The 21,735-nt window shown below is 39.6% G+C and overlaps 1 protein-coding gene across 6 annotated transcripts in view; it reads left to right on the top strand.

The window, feature by feature from the left end:
* TENM1 (teneurin transmembrane protein 1) overlaps nt 1–21,735 on the top strand; it is an 829,870-nt gene that overhangs the window by 492,613 nt on the left and 315,522 nt on the right. For 3 of the 6 annotated variants that reach the window (XM_042028549.1, XM_042028542.1, XM_042028493.1), the window contains exon 1: nt 21,107–21,291. The exons of 2 other annotated variants lie outside the window; for them this stretch is intronic. The gene's annotated coding sequence lies outside the window, so the exon portion shown is untranslated. Of the gene's footprint in view, nt 1–21,105; nt 21,292–21,735 lie in introns of those variants that run through there. One more of the 6 variants, XM_042028533.1, reaches the window with a different exon arrangement.

Genomic DNA, 21,735 nt, shown 5'->3' with positions numbered 1-21,735 from the left:
ACTAAGTAATGTTTGAGGAAACCAGAGTAATGACCTTATGTTTTGTAAAGGTACAGAGGCTGTCTCATCAGGAAAGTGAGCGGTCTATCCCTTAGAGTTTACAGTTTACATACTTAATTAAAAAGAACATTAACATAGAATTGTTCCCTCACTCTATTGCTCTGCTGTGTGCATGTGTGTGTGCAAGAAATGCAGCATTTCCAGGCTTGCTAAGCAAGCACAGGCTCAATTTTTGCTGCTGCAATTAGGGCTGAGCACAAGAATGCAAAATATGGAGGTGATCCTCTGTTATTTTCTGTCTATTAATCAGCCACAAGCTAAATGTGCTATTTTTAAGTTTACTTACCAAGAGAACAATTAAAACATACTAGTTTCATTATATGTGTAGATTTAAAAGCAAAGTGCTTTTGGCTATAAAACTATTACTTTTATTAATGTTGAAGTATGTTTTCAAGGATATATATATATTTTTTTTTTTTTTTAATATTACTTTGAACATCAGGAATGCCACATTGAATGCCACAGGCAACAAAAAGGATTTTAGTAAAAAATACTAATAACTCCTCTTCTACATTAATTATGTTTCCTTTTTGGAAAAGAAAAAAACCCCACCCCTCCCTTATCATCCTTGAGTGCCCTTTAAATCAGGATACCGTTGACACTTTGTTTCCAATTAACAGTAAAAACCTTCTTTGATCCTTTGACTTTTTTATGAGATGAATTTATATTTTCTAGACTAACATTCATGACAACATAATTCTTCACACTCATTAATATTCAACTTCTTTGCTTTAATGAGGGAAATGAAGAGGAATGGAATGTCATCTGCTTATCTAAAGCAGCAAGGGCTTTGCTAATATTCACACACAAAACATCCCACATTTAAATAACTTTAAAGTTGCGACACATTTGGCAAAAACCAGGTCATTCAGAGTTAAGCCTGACACACTCAGAGGTGAATTAAATCTCTATCTTCCAATTTTAAAAGTTGGGAAATCTGTGTTTCCACTCGATTTTCTTTCATATTCTTTTTGAGATATGATTTGTGGAAAGATTAGTAGGTTTATTCCTATGAAATAATGAATCTCTGGCATCTGCTGATTCCAATGCGATTCACTGTTGTGTTTCCCAGATAAACCTTAGTGGGATCCTTAGAACTAAGAACAGGCACGACACCTTAATCCAGCTGTGGTTTTGACCCTATATATCTCTGTGGCAGAACTTCAAGGAGAATCCACATTTTGGTTTTGACTTCATTAAAACTTCATTGATACTAATATAATCCAAATTTTAGTAAGTTTTACTGCTACAACTGGGTTCAAACAAAACATATGTATATCCTGTATTCATTCTCAAGTGGCATAAAAGTTTGCATTCATAATTTTGCCTCTAGTTTAAATGCCAGATGACTTTTGCCAAATTCAATGTGAAATTCCCTTTTGAAATACTTGGATTAAATTGAAAGAGTGTACTCTCCTTCCCCATTTCCGGTTTCTCACTATTATTAAGAGATTTTATAGTACAAGAATATTAACTTTATGTGATATGAGTACTTAAAGCTCCAGCTTAGAAGGCTGGGTATCTAAAAATATCCCCTAGTTATTTCTTAAAATAGCTACTCACAGCCTATTTAAAGTCTTGCAGTAATACTTCAATAATATTTTAATAAGATTTCTAATAACTTTTGCACTTCTAGAAGGACTTTCTCTTTTGCTGTAGGAACGTGGTTGTGTAATTTTTCCATGACTTTGAGATTTTTTTGGCACAGATTATTATGGATCTTTACAAAGAAATAGAGATCTATACCTGCAATACTTTTTAGTGCATGATGGAAACTCTTAGGTCAATAGCATTACCACTAAAATGGAAAATGCTGTACAGAATGTCCAGAAAAACTCTCCATTAGCAGCAAGCTTGAAAACCTGAAAAAAGATGTGACACTATTAGTATACAGATGGAGTTTAGAGGAATACACAAAGCTTGCAGTCAGCTAAGAATAAAATAAAATAGTGCTGAGGTATAGTTGAACAAAAAAGAAATAAATAAAAGTTAAGTCTCAATAGCCTATCTGAGATATTGTTAGTGAGCTGGACTTGAAATAAGTTTCTTTAAAAAAGCATTCTGTATTTGAACAATGTATAAAAAAAAGAAACTATTTTTTTTCCTTTGCAATATATCCTTTAGATCAGTCCCTTTTGAAGCAATTTTACCTGATACTGGATGCTCTTCATCTTATGATCCTGATATCAGCTTCTGATATCAGCAACATCTGAATGCTTCTGGAAAAAAAATATATACAGATTAAGGCTAAGTGGAATCACAGTTTTTCAGATACTTTGAAATCTAGTCAAGTCACTCATTTTCTCTCTTCAAGCTTTTCTGTACAGCTGACATTTTTAGTATTGTAATGTTGGAGTCTTACAAACAGTTGCAACCAAATCCTGCATCTTTCACAATGGTTGAAGTGAATGGAAGCATATTAGCCATTGACTGATACACTGAAATACAGTCCCTGAAATACCATCTGATGGATAGAAAGACATGGCTGAGAGTGATGCGGGAGAGGCCAAAGCACATGCTGCAGACGTAGTCTGATGTGTGTTGCAGATGGGGTTTCTTTGTATATGAGAACATCTTCATCTTGCTTCCATATTAGTGACTTGTAGAATGTTTTGTGCTACACCTGGGATGCTGGGATAGGGGAGAGGTGAGAAAGTACATGAGAGAGCCTGGAGTTGGAGGGGGAGGAGATTCCAGAAGATTCCACTGTATGTGTACTCTGCTGGATCTTGTCAGTCATGGGATTTTCATGTCTATCTATAGAGATCCATTTCTCTTAAATAATAAATATGAAGCAAGACATCAAATGCTAAGTTAGTTGTGCATCTCATACCTGTATGTGTGGTTTGCTTTAGATTGTCTTAAGTCCCAAGACACTTTTCTACTGTGCTCGGTGCACAGGAAAAATTTGGGGTGACTCAAGAGGCCAACCACAGATAATGCTGTGCACATATATTGCTGCAAAACAACTATTCAGTAAGTTCATCTTTTAACTCAGGGTGGCAGTCTTATATTTTCCACGAGGTTGACAAATTTGGGTGGGGGTAGAAATAGATGTAACAAATAGATTTTAAAATTGGACTTACCAAAATGCTGTGAATACTGGAATACATCCATTCAGTAAGGGTAAAGGCATACAGATCAGAATTCTTAGATTAAAAAAAGGAATAAACTGAGTGTAGTAATGGAAAGATATTTACTTCTCAGCATTCATTGGTGCTATATCAAGCTAAAGGACTTATTTATATTTATAGATTGAAACATATCTCAGATGATATAGTAATCTAAAATTTTAGTGCTGTGAGAAAAGTCTCACATTCATAGCACCAAAAGATCTGCTTGCTTGGGGAGCAGACACGGCACTGGAGTTTTCTCAGTGCTACCACGCCATGACCTTCAAGTGTCATTATTTAAAAAAAACAGGATAAAGTTTCTCACTGTCCCCTTTTATATCCTTGCCTCGTTCTCAGAGCTGCTAATGAAGCCTTCTCTTAATAGTAGCTACTATGCTATTAATGATGTGGATATATTCATTACCAAGCATAGCTGTGATACAATTGGTTGTGGCCAGCTGGGGCACTTGCAGTGAAAATTATGTGTATTTGACTATAGCTGAACTCCAGCGACAAGACTTACTAATTTTCTTTACACAGTACAATCTAAACTATTTTATTTAATAGTCAGTTATTTGTCTACCACACAGTAGAAAAGGAATGTAAAGGCAGTCCATTTCACCCCTGAGAAAGCAGCTTTTATGGACAGATTATTTGGCACTATTGTTGTTATGGGAGCTGGTGGCATGCCATGGCTAGTGGTAGTGGGGAGACACGTTGTTTCTGCCAGCTGCGTGGTTTCAGCCGCACTTATGTCTGATGTCAGCATGGGGCTGCTTCTCTGTATTTGAAATGTCCTCTGGATAAAAATTTCCATCACAGCTGCCTTAACCAATTGACAGAACATTCTGTCTGAAGGTGCAGATGTGTGGCTCCCAGAGCAGAGATGGATAGCTTCTATCAGTAGCAGAAGAAAATGAGCCTGTCTCCCAACCATAAACTGAAACATGTTCTCACGATCAAAGATGAGAATCAGCGTTCACCCTTAGGAAGAAGGAGACTCCTTTTTTTTCATACTGTTTTCTTATTCTGATGTAGTCTAAATACCTAAACACACACTATTGAGAGTCTCATGCTACATGGGAATGGGTTTTAATAGCTCGTATTGTAAGGACATCTTTTTTCAATGGCTCTCAGAGAATAGTGGGAAATCTTGTAATAAGCAGATTAACGTCTGTAGAACATTAAAGAATAAAACAGCATATACTTTCCAACAGACAGCTGCCAGTATAAACCTTTCCCTGCTTGTTATGCCTTTTCTTTTGTCTATCATCTCAGTCAGAGAAACCCCTTGAAAACACAGAGTAAATATTACTCAGACTAGCAGAGAACTTGACAGAGCTACTGAAGGTCTTTGGTGGCAGCAGAACTACTTACAGCACGAGCAATACACCGGTTAAATGTATCTGTTCTGAGGATACTGCAGATCAGCATTATTTTTCAAGAGGATTGCAGACTGCAAGGCAAACCTCTGTTCAAAAGTTAAAGGGAAACTGTGATACATGCAAGAAAGTCACTTAAAAAGTCACCATTGTTTTGGTGAGCTGTACAGTTTATTATGCACCATTTATCAATCTAGGAGCATATCCAGGTCATTACAAATTTGATGTTTGCTTACTGTCTTGGTTTGAAAGACAGGTGTCTGCTAAGGAAGGCAGGAGCCTCCCTTGGAATGGCAGATGCAACCCCCCTTCCCTCCGACTTATTATAATTTTGAAACCAAGGGGCTTTTAGGCAAAGACGTGGGAAATAGGAATAACAGTTCTTTACTATTATATATCTGTATGTGTATAACCAGTCAAACAAACAACAATAACTATGGCAGTAACAGCAAACAATCACAAACCCAGTCCCAGCCTTCTCGGCTGTCGGGCCCTTTCCCCTCGGGTGCAGTTCCGCTCGCAGCCGGCAGGGGCGCTGGCGGCTCCCGGTGAGCAGGGCAGGTGCGATGGTTCCCCCGCGGCTGCAGGGGGCGCTCCGGAGCGAGCTCGGGGAGCACGCGGCACCGGTGCCCCGGGATCCCGGGAAGGGATGGAACAAAGGCTTCACAAACCCCTGGGCAGCCGATCCCAGTGTCCGGCTGGACCCTTGGGAACAGCAGGCTGGAACGGCAGGGACAAGCACAAATCCCGGGTGGCTGATGTGATGTATCCAAACGGGGAACCCCCCGGAGGTCTGGGCAGGCAGGGCGAGCAGGGCTACAACGCAGCGAAGGCTCAAAGCAGCGGTGGGGCAGGGCGGCCACGGTCCGGCTCCCAGCGGGGCAGGGAAAGGCGGGCTCGGGATCCCGGGGCTTCTCCAGCAGAAGGAAAAGCAGCCCAAGAAGGCAGCCTCTCTCTCTGTCCAAATGCCGGGGACCAACTGTCTGCACACCCAGGTGAAACAAAAGAGCAGCCAGATGCACCCCACCGTCAGTGGCTAAGTCTTTTGTTTTTCTGAAGTACCCAGAAATTTGTCCCCCTAGCAACATATATGGGGAAAATTCCTTTAACAGAAAAAAACCCCAGGAGAGCTCCTAAAAGCCCGACACTTACTCAGTCATACTGCTCCCTGTGCATATTTCAGTGATAAAAATAATTTTCCTGCCATGTTTCTCCCAGTTAGACCAACAAAAACGGAAGAAATGGAACTGAATTTTATTTTGGATACTGGATCAGAAATGCAATTGCAATTTTTGATGAATTCTTTCCAATTACAATTTCCAATTAATTAAGTTAATTCACAGCTGAATAGCAACACAAAGGCCAGAATTCTAAGCAAAATACAGAAACTCAGAGAATGAAAATTCAAGACTTAAAGATGTTTGTATAATCTCTTCTCAAACTTAGGCCTTCATTTGCAGTTCTGCAGCCTCCTGCCAAAGTAAAAGCCTTAGTAACGGTCATATCCAGATGCTATCTTAAAATTTTTAATTACAAATTATTTCTTTCCCTATAGTGTTCCTTAAGAGAAGATAAAACTGGTGATATAATTTTAGAACACTGGGATTATAAAAACCAATAGATTATGTAATTTTCTTACTTGAAAATCTTTGATTAGATTATGAGGTTTGATGTTGGTCTTAAGTTAATTTTGACCATGATAAATACGCAACATTTTTTTTAATTTTTGCAGTGAAGTAGGGTAATCTGGAATCACAGTGGCAAGATATAAAATGCCCCAGTGTTACTTAGGGAACCATTTTTCAGTGTCTTACTTTCTCAGATACACAAATTGAAGCAACTCCTGTAAAGCATAAACCAGCCCAAGCAAACAATGTAAGATGAGGTTTCAGAGATTTACCTGCTCTCTATTGGCCTTTATCTAGTCACCTGCAAACAAGGCTCCTCAGTGCTTATGGATGTGTTGCTATCTAATTTGTAGGCTCTAGATTAGTGAAATGAGAGGATATTGTTTTCTGTCATTCAATCAAGTTATTCCATTGACTTAACAGAATTTGTATGATTGCAATTCCTCTCGTGTTTCATGAAAGCAGAATAATTTACACTGTAGTAATATATTCAGCCATGGTTGACAACAGCATTAAATAAAGTGTTGCTTCCTTTAACTGAGGTATCAAAAAGAACCAGAAAGAAAGGGCAAAAGAAAAGGGAAAAGTAAATAAAATTATACTTCATGGAAAGAAAAAGCCCTTGATGAAAAGAAAATAAATTTTCACATTGTGACAACTATCTGAATAGGAAAGCACACTAGAATCAGATGAATCAGAATACCCTGGGCAAAAATCCACAGTGTGTACTCCTTGAAGAAGAAAACTCTGCTGAAATAAAGAAGCAGATAAAGAGCTGTAAGAATCAAAGCACATATTAACTATGTTGAAATCAACTTACAGAACATAAATCCTAATTCAAAACAAGTGCATTTGCCATTTATCAAACTGCTCGAAAAACAGGACATTTTTAGTTAAAACATTAATGCTCCAAGATATACTGCAGAAAGATAAATATGTGGCTATTCCTCATCAGAATTTCATTTGGCTTCTAAAGAAAGAAACAACTGGAAAACTGACGGGATACAGAGCTAAACTTTTTTTTTTTCCCCCCCCTAGAATTAGCACACAGTAAAATACAGATAAACCACAGAGGCAACTTAGGGTTGTGATCATATATCTAATTTCCTTTGTCTTCTACTTCCATAGAAGTTGTGTGAAAAAATGAAGGTAACACATAAGCTCCTCAGGACCTTAATACCTGTACATTAAGTTATTAATAAAGTACAAAAAAATCTGTTTTTCCCTGCCATGCTATTTATAACATAATTGCTTCCTAGCTCAGCCTCTGTTACTAATTCTAAATGAATGTTGTCAAATTGCAAAGTGCATATTGTTGTCAGTATAACCTGTTATTACACGCTAATACTGTGTGTTAATGAAGTGTTAAATATCCAGAGCTGTCAACACCTTGATCCAAGGGAATATGAACACTATGAAATACATGTGATACATGGCTAAAATGATAAAAATTATTGATCATTGCTTGAATGCATTTTTAATATAAATTAAACATATCTTTCTAAATTAAGATATCTAAGTAATCTAAAGGGACAGATATTGGCCTTATGTAGTATCTTGGCTTCCATCTCTGTATATTAATTTCTGTGAACTGTTAATCCTCTTTGGGGTTCAATCCCTAAAGCACTGCAGCTACATTGAAAAGGCTGCACACTCTTGCTTTGTACCTTGATAATAATAGTGTTCAACGCTTTGTAAGCTCATGTCTTGAATAATCAAACTTATTGATATCGGTAGCCTTATTCAATATTTAAAATTGCAGTTTAGGAATGTATTCATTTTTCATGTGAAGAAAGGAATATGATGAAAGTCTACAGGGCAGTGATGTGCCTCAGAAATCATTCTACTGAAATGAATTACTTTTTTGACTGAGTAACTTCAGAAGGCATTCACATCAATATGGTTTATAACACGTGGAAAGGAAAATTGACAAGAATTCTTTGGAAAATAGAAGCAGTACTTTCTCACCACTTCATAAACACTGAAATACACATTCTTTTATGTAAAGACGAGTGGAGGGGTTGAGATGTTCCTTGCCATCCAGCCTTTTTAAAGGAATCAATCTTACCGAAAACCACAAAGATGCAAAGGTATCAAATGTAAAAGGAAATTACATTGTTGAGTTTGGACTGTACTGTCACAGAAACGGGGGAGCACATTAGGACAAGCAATACTACTTTTATTAGTAGCTGTCCTTTCTAGGAGATTGCTTAACTCAGCCTATTTAACAACCTGTTCCTTGCCTTTACTTTTGAAAATGCACTGACATTTGCCCTTCTTATTTCTGGAAGCAGCCACACAAATCCGATAGACTGGGTCCAAGTATGGAAAACAGCAGTGTCATAAAGCTTAATTTCAATAACAAGCTTCAGCAGCTCAGAAAATGCATACTCTTCATTCCTCTTACAATGGAAAGAAGTATCATTTAGCCTTTAACAAGGAAAGAGGTAATGAGATAAAGATTTAGTGCTTGTGTTTATAGGAGGCCTGTGTGCGATTATTAACTGGAGCAAAGTTTGGTTTTGTTTGATTGGCTTTTGAAGGAGTTTTTTTGGTCACATTTGAAAGTAAAAATTTAAATTTCTTGAAATTAGATTACTGACAATTTTTTTTCCAAAAAGAATAGTGTATTGGTTCAAAAGAATCTATGCAGTAACCATTATGTTCATGTCTTCATGCAGCTAAATCTCAAAAGTTATTTTCTACACTTGTAAAGTTATTACATTTTTCTCTTCTGTTCTTCCACACAACAGCAGTAGAGATTTTCCACACTCCCGTAACATACTTTTCATTAATAGAGACTAATATTCTTTGTGTCAGTGTTATTCTAAGAGATGAAAAAATAAGGTCTGGAATATGGTCCAGTTGCCAAACTGGGAGCAGGACCTAATTTTCACGGATCTAACTTGGTGCTTGATTCCTAAGTTAGTGATTCCCAAACAGTGACACACAAATCTTTACTTATTTTTTGCATTACTCCCACATCATCAGTCAGGAAGGAAGCAGGAGCTGCAAGGTAGGTCAGACTTTTTTCTATTTCCCCTTAGCCAAGATTGATTCTAGCACCACTGGCTGCAGTAACTCCTTTGACCCTTGCAGTTTGCATTCCATCAGTTCTGGTCCTTCTGCTTTTTAACTCCAACAAGGAAGAATGTCAGCAGTGAATCCAAAAGGCTGAAAGCCATCACATTTATTTGCAGTTACTGAGAGGCTTGGCTAGTTGTCACTTTTACTAGTTTTGAGAAAAAATAAATGTCTGTAATTCTTTGCTCTCCACAACCACTGAGAGTTTTATGGAATAGAAGCTCTTCCTGCATTTGATAGGTTATCCAGCAAAAGCATAATTACCTCTGATGAAGTCTCTGAAAAAAAAGAAATTACTTTTTTGTGACAACTTATTTAAAATTATCAAACAATTGAGAAGTGTGGCATTTATAGTAATGCAAGATCTTTGAAAGAGAAAAAATAGTAATGCCTTTAAATCTGCAAAATATTATCTTCAGCTGTAAAAGTTTGGTCAGATAGATACTATTTAGCTATGTTGCATGGCAAAGCACAGTTTTAAGAAGTATTACTGCGCTTTACAATTTATCTTTCAACTCTGCCTATATTTCATTATTATTTCTACTCATGACTCATAGTATTTCTATATTTTTCTGCTAAGATTGACATATCTCATTTATTTTCACACCGGAAACCTTTCCTATGCATTTCCACAGCCAGATATTAGGGGTTTTTCTTTAAAATAGTATAGGTGTAATGCCCCATTTTCCCAAATTCTACAGCTCAAAGCTCTGGGAGCTGCTGTACTATATGTACAGCCCATCAGTAGACCACAGGATATGCAATAATATTTCTATCCTATGTTAAGGCTCCCTATGATATGTGTGTGTACATATACATATGTCTAAACACATATGAGGGCTTATCAGTTTGCAAACAGCTGAACTGCACGTAATTCACTCATTTATAAACAGACCTCTCATCCACTCATTAGTTTTTATACCAAATATTACGTTAGATTGTTTGAAACTGATTCTCCTCTTCCCATCTAATACACAAACAACATAAAGAAGCCTTAGGAGAAAGAAGAATGAGGGAACTCTCTGGTGCTTTTGTTCTCATTCCCATGAGAATTATTGTGTTTCTGATCCATTGCTGCACACTGAAAATTCAAATTAAAGATTTTGCACTTAGGATGAGTAACAGAAACATTAAAATTTACTTCAAGTATAGAAAAACTGTAAGTTTAACATACTGTCCCATATCCCCATATGTTATTCAGTCAGGTTTACATACTCAATACATTTTCCCAAAGGCTATTCCAGATTTACAATGCATTCTGCTTTTCTGAAGTACTTGCTTGTCTACAAAGTACTACTGATAAAAATTAGATATCAAACAAATGAGATGGGTGTCTGAAACTTAAAAATAATTAATTAATAATTAAATGCTAGTTTACTAATAAATATTACAGAAAAAAACAATAGGTTCCAAAAGAGTATTTCCTTTACAGCTTATTTAAAGTGCAAGGGTATGATGCTGTTTAGGAGGCTGAATTATATATATCTGGATTTATAATTAGTCCAGCTATTAACCATTTCTCCAGTTTCTCTCTTTGGTGATATACTGTACTATAAATTCCATAAGAGATTACCTTGCAGAAAATATGGTTTTTCATAAATGTCCCAAGCATATTTCATAATCACTTTTAATTTATTTATTCTCGGTCTGATTCTCTTACTGTCTTGTACTGGTGCAGTTTTACCTGTCCAGGATGGATATGAACAGAATTTTGTGATCATTTAAAGCAAACATACTTTATTTATTTTTTAATGGATATGGATTACACAGCTTCCATAGGGCTGAGAGAGGTCAGAACTTCAGGTGTGGAGTAATGTGCCTAGCAGAAATTGCAGGCAGACCTAAGGCACTGAATCACTGTGTAACAAAATTATCAAGTCTTATTCATCCTGAGCCCATTATTGCCCAATCAGATGTGTGTATATATATATATATGTATATAATTTTGTATACACACATATATGCACAAATACATATATATATGCAAGGACTTCTGCAGGTGACTGAGACTTCTGCATCCAGATCTCTAAATGGGTTATTTTTAAAGAAGTTGCATCAGAACCTTCTGCTCAGAGCTGATGAAAGCCAGTAAATGGGTGCCCATTAATGCTGCATTAGCATTGTGAAACTGCTGCACTTCTCAAAAGCCTGCCAGAACACGACCCAATCTGGACTGTTAAAATGGCTGCACATGTATTTGTAATTTGCCATCCATTCAAAAGCTGAAAAAAGGAGAGATCAAATTATCTAACTCTTCACAGGAACTTCTCAAAAACCAAACACAATGTTGTTGGGCTGTAACAGTTTCAAACATATCTGTAGAAAGAGTGTAAACTCAAAATGCTTGTTTGAAAGATATTTTAATTGATTATTCTGTTACTTCATGTTTTTTAGAACAGTAGGTTTATGTCTATAGGGATTTCAAAAGTCAAAACTGACAGTACGTATTTAACTATCATAACCACCCAGCAATTACGTTCAGCTTCTGCATTCTCATCTAACTAGCCTTGCAATCTAGGAACTTCTGTGCATATTGGGATTTCTGTAAAAGTTAGCATTAATGAAATAGAGTTTTAAATTTCCCTAGGCTCAATCTAGACATTAAGAATATAAATGTAAATTAGCAGAGAAGAGCAAGCAGCCTTGAATACTAACATTTTCATCACATAACTTTTGGTTAAAAATGTGCTACAGAATGGGGAGACCAGCCTTCTGCAACTGGTACCCTCAAACTGCATTAATAATTATCAGAATACTTCTGTAATTGTCTATGTGCTTGCTATAGCACTATAAGACTCAGACATCCTCCAGTTACAGATTATTACTGTCTGTCTGATAAATAATTCCTGTCCAATTCCATTTTGACTTGAAGACTGCCTCTAAAAAGATTCTTTTCTGCTTAAAAAAAATCCAGTTATAGAACAAATGTGGCCACAATATTCTACTTATTTCACCTTTTACTGGCAAGACAAATCTTGCAAATTCATTGCCTCTTCCTGACATTTTTATAGCCACCTGCAGTGTTTACTTTCATTGCAGTGTATTTTGTATGATCATGGGTGTCCACACTCTGCTTTGGTTGACTCTCTATCCTCATCACCACTGACAGTATGTTCTGATGGTAAGCAAGTGAAAATAAGATAAATAGTGAGAATATTACCCTTGTACATAGGCTCTTACTCCAAACTATTGACATGGCTAGTAGTCAAGCACCAAGTCTAGTTATAAAACCTGAGTTTTTTATACTTGAAGAATGGCTCCTTTTAAAACTTTTCACAGTGATTAAACACTCACCATTTGTTATGACCAGCTGCATATTCTAACTCTTTACTGACGCAGAATCACTGATCTCTTTCAATACATGCTGATACCAATGACCATAACTAGGAGACAGTAAGGACTAGAAGGACAATGATGATGTAAACCTCACTTTTCAAAATTCAAGTGAAGTGCTGAAAAAATGTTTGTGTTTTTTGTGGCCATTCAGGACTACTATCTTCTTGGAACAATGGGCTGAATCAATTAAAAGGAATAGTTTGTTATAAATAGAGTGATTGTGAAGGCTTTATATGAAGGTATTTTTATCGTGTTTTCTTTTGCTGTAATGAAAAAAGTGATCTATCATAGAACTAAAAAATAAGCTGAAAGAGATCTCAAGAAATTTTTGATCTTACTCCCACTTGGAGCCTGGACCTTTCAAGTCTGAATATTTCCAAAGATGAGACCCTCCAGGCAACATGTTCTAGTATTTCCATGGTGAAAATGTTTCTCATACTATCTAGCTGGAATTTCTCACGTTCCAGTGTGTGCCTGTTCCCCTTTTTCCTGTCCCATCCTGCTGAACTCACTCCAGAAAGTTGCTGTCTGTCTTGTCCTGGGGGAGCTCTAAACCATCTGTCAGATGTGGACTCAGACTTCCCACAGAGAGGCACAGCATGACTTCCCCTACCTGCTGGATACAGCCTGGCCCTCTGTCTTTCAGGGATATTTTGCTAATTCTTGTTCAGTTTGTTCCTCAGGAGCCCCAGGTGCTCCTGCTGTCCTGCCTTGGCTCTGCACTGTACAGGCACGTGACTCCTCTGCACTCACATGCAGGACTTTGTGCTACCTCTGACTGAACTTCCTAAGGGTCCTGTGAGCCCTGGGCTGTGCACAGACCACTCCCCTCAACTTGGTATTATTCACAAACTCACCAAGTTTTTGGAGAACACTCTTGACCAGTGTTCAGGCTGTTAATAAAGGCATTATACGCTCTTCTGACATCAATGTGCAGTCGGAAGATAAAGAATCTGACAGGTATCTACATGGATGGATGGATGGATGGATGATTGCTGTGTGTTCCTGTTTTTCCAAAAGGAACCATATGAATTGACAATATTTTAAAAGATTAAGAACCTTCTCAATGAATCTTGAATATGCATATGCATATTTTCCTGAACACCTGCATGATAACTATGTAAGCCTCAGAAATGTTTGTATGAAATATGGTGTCTTAATTTACTATCTCAAAAAAAAACCCCACATCCATCAGTTTCAACCTGAAGTTTTTGTGGGAGCCATTTGAGAGATTTTGCTAACAATCACAAAGCTGAAAAAAAAATGGAATTTCTTTGTAAAAATTTTAAATTCTCTATTTCTTCCAGTGTAAGTGATCTAAGGGATGAAGATATCTGACAATCTTCTACACTGACCTTCTTAATTTACAATAAATACTCCAGAAATTTGCTAATGGATTGTATCCTAAGTTTTGGGTCATTTGGTTTGTTTCGTTTGGGTTGGATTTCTGTTCTAATTTTGTTTGGTTTTATCTCCTAGATAATATATATTTTAGCATAGCATCCTTTTTTATGTTATTTATCAATTTTCTGACAGTTTCAGCCTCAGTTCTGAAGACAGTTCAGTGTCTTCCTACCAGGTGAATTTCAGGTACAAGATTTGAAGTTGTTAGAGAACAGTAACAAATTAGTCCAGCATGACTCTTGATTACCTTTGTTATAGGACAATTAGGATACTAGCTTAGGCCATAAATTTTATTGCAGTTTCCTACAAAAGTGAAGGTGAACAAGAAAATTGAAGGCATCACAATTTTCAGTGAGATGGCTCTTAAAAACCATTTGGTTTAAAAGCATTTGACATAATTTAAAAGACATTTTTTGCAAGCTTTCCTCCAAGGAAGCACTTGGGAGCCTAAGTAAAATTTGAATGTTTATGTTTTAAAGCACTTTTAATGCAAGAAATCTGTGTATAATTATCTCTAATTAGTCATCTCTTCCACTGAGATTTATACTAAGCATTTATTTTTTCTCTACAGTAGCTATTTCCCAGGCTTCTTTAATAACTAGGACTGTTTGACAAGCTGATCTCAGGATCAGATTTCAAACTCATCTTATTCCATTCTACCTGTTGCTTCAGGACATTTCTTAATGAGGCCAGAGTTACTTTCATGTCTAATTAAGCTGAAGAGATTAAGATATTTAGGTCTTGTTTTTGTATATTCTCCTAAGGGAAAAGTAAATACATAAGCAACAGAGATCAGCAGAAATGCAAGAAAGAAGAAAAGCAGCAGGAACACAGGGGAATATTATGTAATATAAGGGAACAGCAAAAGGCTGCGTAGATTATCCTTCCTAAAGTATGTTCACTTGCGTCAAAAAACATTGCAGTGAACTGTGATTCAGAATTCTCCCTAACATGATAATTATGTCTTTATCAGATGAACCTGAAAGAGAAATATGGAAGAAGGGATTTCATGTCTTTATAAAATATATTTGAAAACAGATCCTTATTAGGATTTCCTTCTTATACAATAAATTAAACTGGAAGCTAACAATGAGACAGATGAAACAATGGAACCAAAATACTCTATCAAACATGCCTTTGTTTTTTATGTTCCTTATCTTCTCCAGTTTCAGCTTTCAATGCAATGAGAAGTTTATTATTTCATTTGGAAAGGAACGATCCCTGCTATGTGGAAGTTTAATCTCTCTTCAAAAGTGCTTTAACCTTAGTTCCACTCTAATGGGCAAGTGGATAGACTCAAACCTCTTTTAGCATGCATTCATATTCCGGAATAAACATTTCCATTGAATATTTTTCAACAATGTTTTTAAATCATCATCTGTCTTAGTAAAAGGCTTCTCAAATCTTCTAGTTTAGGTTCAGCTTTCTGCAGTACCAAAGAATTTCCCTCTAAAGGCAGGAAAGCACTTAACTAATCTTTTCATACCTCCAGCTCCTTTCAATTACCTGGGAGTATACTTATTTATACATTTTGCATGTTTCTTTCATGTGACTTTAGGTTTTTTCTTCATTTTTTCTTAAGCTCTGAAAAGATACAGATGCTCTTACATCTTTTTTCCTTTTCATTCATGACCTAGAATTCATTTTTATTTGGGTCTTCGAAGGAAGCTGGGAAACACAACTGGTCTGTTTGGAGGGTTCTGGAGTTCAAACCAAAATAATGAAGAAAACAGTTTTCTATATCAGTTGGAAATTGATTTTTTTTTTTTTTCAGTTTATCAAAACAAAAATATGAGTTTAATTAAGGCAAATGAAATACATGGTACCAGCTACACATCGGCGACCACCACCCAAGTCAGGCTTCCTGGAAAGTGGAGAATCAGCCCCGGTGCCAGGAGCATCAGCACCACCTTGTGTTCATGGGATAGGAAAATCAGTCAGGAACACGCCTCCCCAGCCATCGAAACCGCAGCGCTTACCTCTTCTCCCCATGGCACGTTAACGATGGAGCCATATTTGTGGAAAAGATTCATAATTTCTGCTCCTGTAAATTTAGAATAATCGATATATCCAGGTACTTAGGAATTTATCAGGAGACTTGCTTGCATTTTTGGTCAATGTGTTAGACAGCAGTCGCAGCACATGAACAGCCCAACTGTTCATAATTGCCAGGTTTTTGGGCAGGCATCTTGGAACAAGATAGCTTAGAGGTGAATTTTGCAAGAAGATTTGCAGTTATTTACAGGAGTTCTTTCTGAATGTGAGACACGACACTGGAAAACCTATTCTTTTCTTTGAAAATTTAAAAAGGGAGCAAAGGAGCCGGTGTCATGTGGTGATGGAGCACCTTGACAGAGAGTCAGTATAATGTTTGGATTCCTTTTTCATAGCCTGTAAACATCCTACAAGGCAGTGCTGTTTCCTTCAGTCTTTTGCACAGTAGAAACTGTTCTGTAAACAAATCTATTTCTGGTACATCTTTCACCAACTTGACTGTGAAAATACATCCGTTTTCATTTCTTTTTCAAAAAATCAACTTCCCTCTATCCATTTGGTTCTGGGAGTGCAGTTTCTGGAAAGAGATATCCCATCAGAAATTGCAGTTACTTCTGTTTTAGCTCTACTATATGATGTACACTTTCTAGCAGAAAGTCTGGGGCAAAACCTGTTCTTTCCAGGAACTGCTAATAATATGGGAGTACAATTTAATAGACAGTTTTCTATACCTAGGTGTATTTAGCCTAGCTTCACAAAATTCAGGTCTTCTCTCTAAGAGGGAAATAGAATAGCAACTTTCCCTATTTTTTGCCCCCTTCTTTTGGTCCAGAAATTAAAAACTTCTGACTGTGTTTCATAGCTCACTTTCCCCTTTCTAATCTTTTAAAAATTTGAATATTCCCAGACTAAGTGCAAGACTGTGTGTCTGTATGTCACTTTAGTGCAATGTATCAGTTTTCTTTCCAGTACACACATAACTAGAAAAGCATATAATGACATGGTATACTCATAAGTATTTAAAAAATGATCCTGATTCTCTTCTACCCTTCAGTTTGTGCATCATTACAGAGAATTTGCATTGGGGACAGTTAGACTTCTGTTTTGATCATTTTTTACATCCACACCTCATATGTGCCTCTATCAGACTGATGTAAGGTATCATTTTAAAAAATGGCAATTTTCCAAAACCACTGTGCAAACTCTGAATGATGGATCAGTCTCATTAGTTTTATCAAGTATAAACCTGGGTTTTAAAAAAAAAGTTCAACCTTGTGGAGTATGGTTGGGATCCCATGTTGGTGTACACTACAGGATCTTGCTCAACCGTGTCCTTTTAGAGGTTGACAATGTCTCTAATGTCCTTATAATTTTTCTCCCTGTTCCAAAAGGGGCAGGGCACCGTTATTAGTGCTACTCAGTCCCTTCTGTCACTTTCTGTCAGACAGCTGGGATCTCAATGCCCTTTATATTTGGGTAGCTTACTACCAGTATTAAGGGACTCACTGTAAATATTTCATCACCCTTTTGAAATAGTTTTCTCTTTTTCTGTTGAAAAGACTGAAAGAAACAAGTCTTTCCAGTACCTTACAGGGCAATAAGAGAGCTGTAGAGAGACTTTTTACAAGGACATGGAGTCATAGGACAAGGGGGAATGGCTTCAAGCTGCCAGAAGGCAGGTTTAGGTGAGGTATTAGGAAGAACTTTACTCTGAAGGTGATGAGGCACAGGCACAGGTTGCCCAGGGAGGCTGTAAATGCCCCATCCCTGGAGTGTTCGAGGTCAGACAGGATGGAGTTCTGAACAACCTGTGAAAGGTCTAGTGAAAGGTGACCCTGCGCATGGCAGGGGGTTGGAATGAAATGGTCTTTAAAGCTCCCTTCCAACACAAACTATTCTGATTCTATGAAGTTGAATCTTGTATTTTGTGTATTTAGCACTAGGATCTGGCTGACCTCTTGCCTCTGTGTTTTGAAGCCTGTTAACTGTATGAAGGAGTAATTTCCACAAATGGCAAATCAAACAACTGCTTCAATTATTTAGCGAAGTGTCTTATATCTTACAGTTGTCAGGAAAGCAGTCTAGTATAAAATAGGAAAATTCCCCAAAATTTCAGAGACGTTTTTGAGGACTTCATTGGATTGAAACAATAGAGGCAAAAAGAGGAACTTTCAGCATCATTTTCGGAAGCATAGGCTGACAGAACTTTGGTGAGTGGTGATATCCTACCCCAGATGGGTTGAAAAGTTCCTATTCAGCAGTGAGACCAGCAGCTGTGTCTTGGGTCTCAACAGAGATTGTTGCAATGCAGGCAATGATCTCTATTCCCACAGGAGGCATGAGAATAATTTAAAAACAGTGCTTCAGCATAACTCACTTACCAGGTAAAGACAATGACTCACTCAGGAGGCTCATCTGAACTTGAGCGAGCCAGAAGGTGCCAAGCCAGTCCTCACCATCAGTGCTGCAATAAGGAGTGTTGCACCGGTGCACTCGAGATACCATCCTTTGCTACTTACAGAGAAAATCTCTAGTGCAGAGAGCTGCAATACTATACAAACCTACATGTGTAAGAAAACTTCATTTGGCACCAGCACATCTAGCAATATTTTTCTTGTTGCTTTCTTTTAAACTAGTTTAGCAGGCTGGCTGTGAAATTTGAGGGTCAGAATTCTTCTTGTTAAATGCATTTAGGCTTGATGTGCTCAAGGACTCTTGTTGCCAGGTATAAAAATACTCATCCTGATTCTTGGAAAGCTCTCTATCTGTGTCTGTTCCTTCTACTGGAGCAGCTCCCCTTAACGAAGCACTCATTATCCAACGGCTCTTGTCTTGCACTGGGATCTGCTCCTATTTCTGTTGGAGCTTGCATGTAACACACCTGAAATTCCACACCTTCTGCATCTTTCTCATGGAATAATATGTAGTATCTGTGTGGTATTCCAAGCAGACTTTTTGAGTTTCCCTAACCCCAACTCACTAGGGAGCATCCATGGGTATCTGAAATTACCATATATATACACCAGACACTTCACTTGATACCTGGCACAAATTTTCCACTGCTGGGTTTATCCACTGTTTCATTTACTTCAGCAGTGGCTGAAGAGACAGAGGTAGGATTGACTGTCCACCTCTACTGGTTATCTTTTTATGACTCGATGAGGCTACCATCTTTTTATGACTGCTATATGTTAATGACTACAACAGGCAATTCCATAGAATTGCAAGAAAAATAATTATTATAATTGTGTGTTCTTTGTCTGCCCATAGCAGAGCAATATTTACTATACTTTGGTACTATCTTAAAACCTGGAATCTAGATGGGTCAGCTATCTTGGTTTATGTTTCTGTGACTAACATGGTGACTTCATTCTAGACCTTTTTATTTCTTTGGCTTTGAGTTATTTCCACGTTCAATCCACGGTATCTATTTTTTGTGTTAATGAAAAACAAATGTTAAAGCCTATTCAGAGAGAGAAGAAACCAAAACAACCATGTCTACTGGGAAGGAAAAATTAGCTTTTGTTTAGGCTCAGAAGAGCTCAGACTGATCTATACTGCTAAAGAATTACTCCACCTACCAGGACTAAGTCACAGAAATTCCTGAGGACTGTTTTGGCTTAAAATAATAAACTCTTAGAAACAGTTAATGATGAGGTTTGTTGAATGGCTTCAAGATTAATGAGAAATAGATTTGGTTACTTCTGGCTTTTCTGGGCTTCCTATGAAAGTAATGTATAGAATATCAGAAGGCTTTACCTAATTTATTTTTTTTTTACTTATGCATTGCAAGATATTATATAGATATCTTCAAGATGTCATTTTCCCCAAATACTAATGTAAATAGCATAAACTAACTGTCTGAACGAAGTATGTTCTAGGCACAGTACAGAGTAAATAAAAGGACTCCACTTTGGGTGGTTTATGCAGAAACTTATGAAGAAGTAACAGCAATAGTGAATTGCACTTTTTTCCCAGTGTTTTCCTGGGATAGAATGCACAAGATAAATGACAAATAACTAATATGGTAAATAACTGCAGTGATTTTTAGAAATTGATAGATATGTGTATGCAGCATCCATGTGAACAGAGACCAGGATGGAGACAGACTGATGAGCCAGGTCCAGCCTTGGAGGCACACCTTTTCCAGTTCCTTGGATTTCTTCAGCACAATAAAATTTTTACGAATAAGTGCTGATGCAGAATTAGCTGTTAAGAGAAGAGCAGGTGGTAATCACCTTTACGCCTCTGTATGTCCTCTTGAGGATACCCAGTGTAGAAGTGATGAAATTACAGAGATCATCACTACCTGATGAAGTTCCCCTCCACTAAGACCCGGGCCTGCTAATGGAGGTGGCCCCCACCACAACAAGCTCAGATCGCGAAAGGAAAGCTGCTGAAGCACCTTGTATAAATAAGCATCCCTCTCCCAAGCCTTGATTCCACTATCGGTCTGATTTCCTCAGCAAGGTAAATTATTTAGAAGGTGTTCTGCGCTACATCCCGAGGCAGAGCCTCGCCGGTGGGGCTTTCTTTCCTCCCTTTCCCCGGGACGGGCAGCGGGTCCCTGCGGAGCCGGGCCAGCCTCCCTCCCTTCGGCGAGCGCAGCCGCCTCACCTCCCCGCAGACTTCCCGAACTCTGCCTAAAGCTTCCACCACCACGGGCGGGGGTGGCTCAGCCTCTGCCGACCGGTCCCTCCCTCCCCACCCGCGCTCCCCGGCGCCCCCTCCCTCCCGCCTCGGGGCAGCCCCGGCGAGGCTCTCGCCCCCTCAGCCCTCGCCCGCCGCGGTCGGTGCGAGGCGACTCGAGGCGCGGCGGTGGGCAAGGCGCCTGCGCAGCTCTCCCGGGCATGCTCATTAACAGCGGAGGAGCCAAAAAGGGGAAAAAAAAAGAGAAAAAAAAAAAAAATCCCACCCTGAGAGCGAGCGGCGCCGCTGACACTACACCCGCCGGAGAGCGGCGGCGGCGGCAGCAGCAGCAGCGGCGGGGCTGCGCTGTGCCGGCCCCGCGTCCCCTCACGCCCCGGCTGCCAGCGCCCGCCGTGGGCAGCTGCGGGGCGAGCCGCGGGGCGAGCCGCGGCAGCAGGAGCCGGCGCGTCCTCCCGGCGGGGCGGAGGGGCCAGGGCGGGCTGCGGGGGCGCCGCGGGCAGCGGCGATGTGGATTTATATTGGCCCGCGCCGCAGCCGCTGGGGAGCGGGGCGCGGGCACCGCACCTAGAGGCGATGGGCGAAGCCGTCGGCGGGGCTGAGCCGGGGCGCTGCTGAAAGTTCAGCCGGTGGCCGCGCTCGGTAAGTTTGCCGGGGAAGCGGGAGCGGCGCCGCGGGCGCCCGAACTTCGCTTTTCGTGGGGGGCAGCGGCGTCCGCGCCGGGGCGGCGAGGGCAGCGCCGGGCGCCGCCGGGGGTGCCTTGCCCCGCCGGAGCGGGAGCCGGCGGGCGCTCCCGGAGGGTTTTTGTGGATGGCACTGGGTGTGTACGTGCGGCTCCGTGTGCGCTGCGCGGGCGGAGGGTGCCGGCGGGCGGCTGCCTGGCTCCGGGGCGGTGCGTGCGGGCACCGCACGGCTGCGGGAGCGGGCGCCCAGCAGCGATGCCGCGCTCGGGGCTGAGCCCCGGCGCCCCGCACGCCTGTAGGGGGTCTCCTTCGCCCGCGGTTGCCGGGCGCGGGGTGTCGGTGCGGAGCGGCGCTCGGACCGCCCGGGCGCGGTGCCAGCGCCCCGGGCGGCAGCGGCTCCCCA

Source organism: Corvus kubaryi, unplaced genomic scaffold (genome assembly GCF_017639235.1).
Source record: "Corvus kubaryi isolate FWS band 111438036 unplaced genomic scaffold, C.kubaryi_AGA036_p1.0 130, whole genome shotgun sequence".
NCBI lineage: Eukaryota > Metazoa > Chordata > Aves > Passeriformes > Corvidae > Corvus > Corvus kubaryi.
This window is presented reverse-complemented; position numbering and strand designations above follow the sequence as displayed.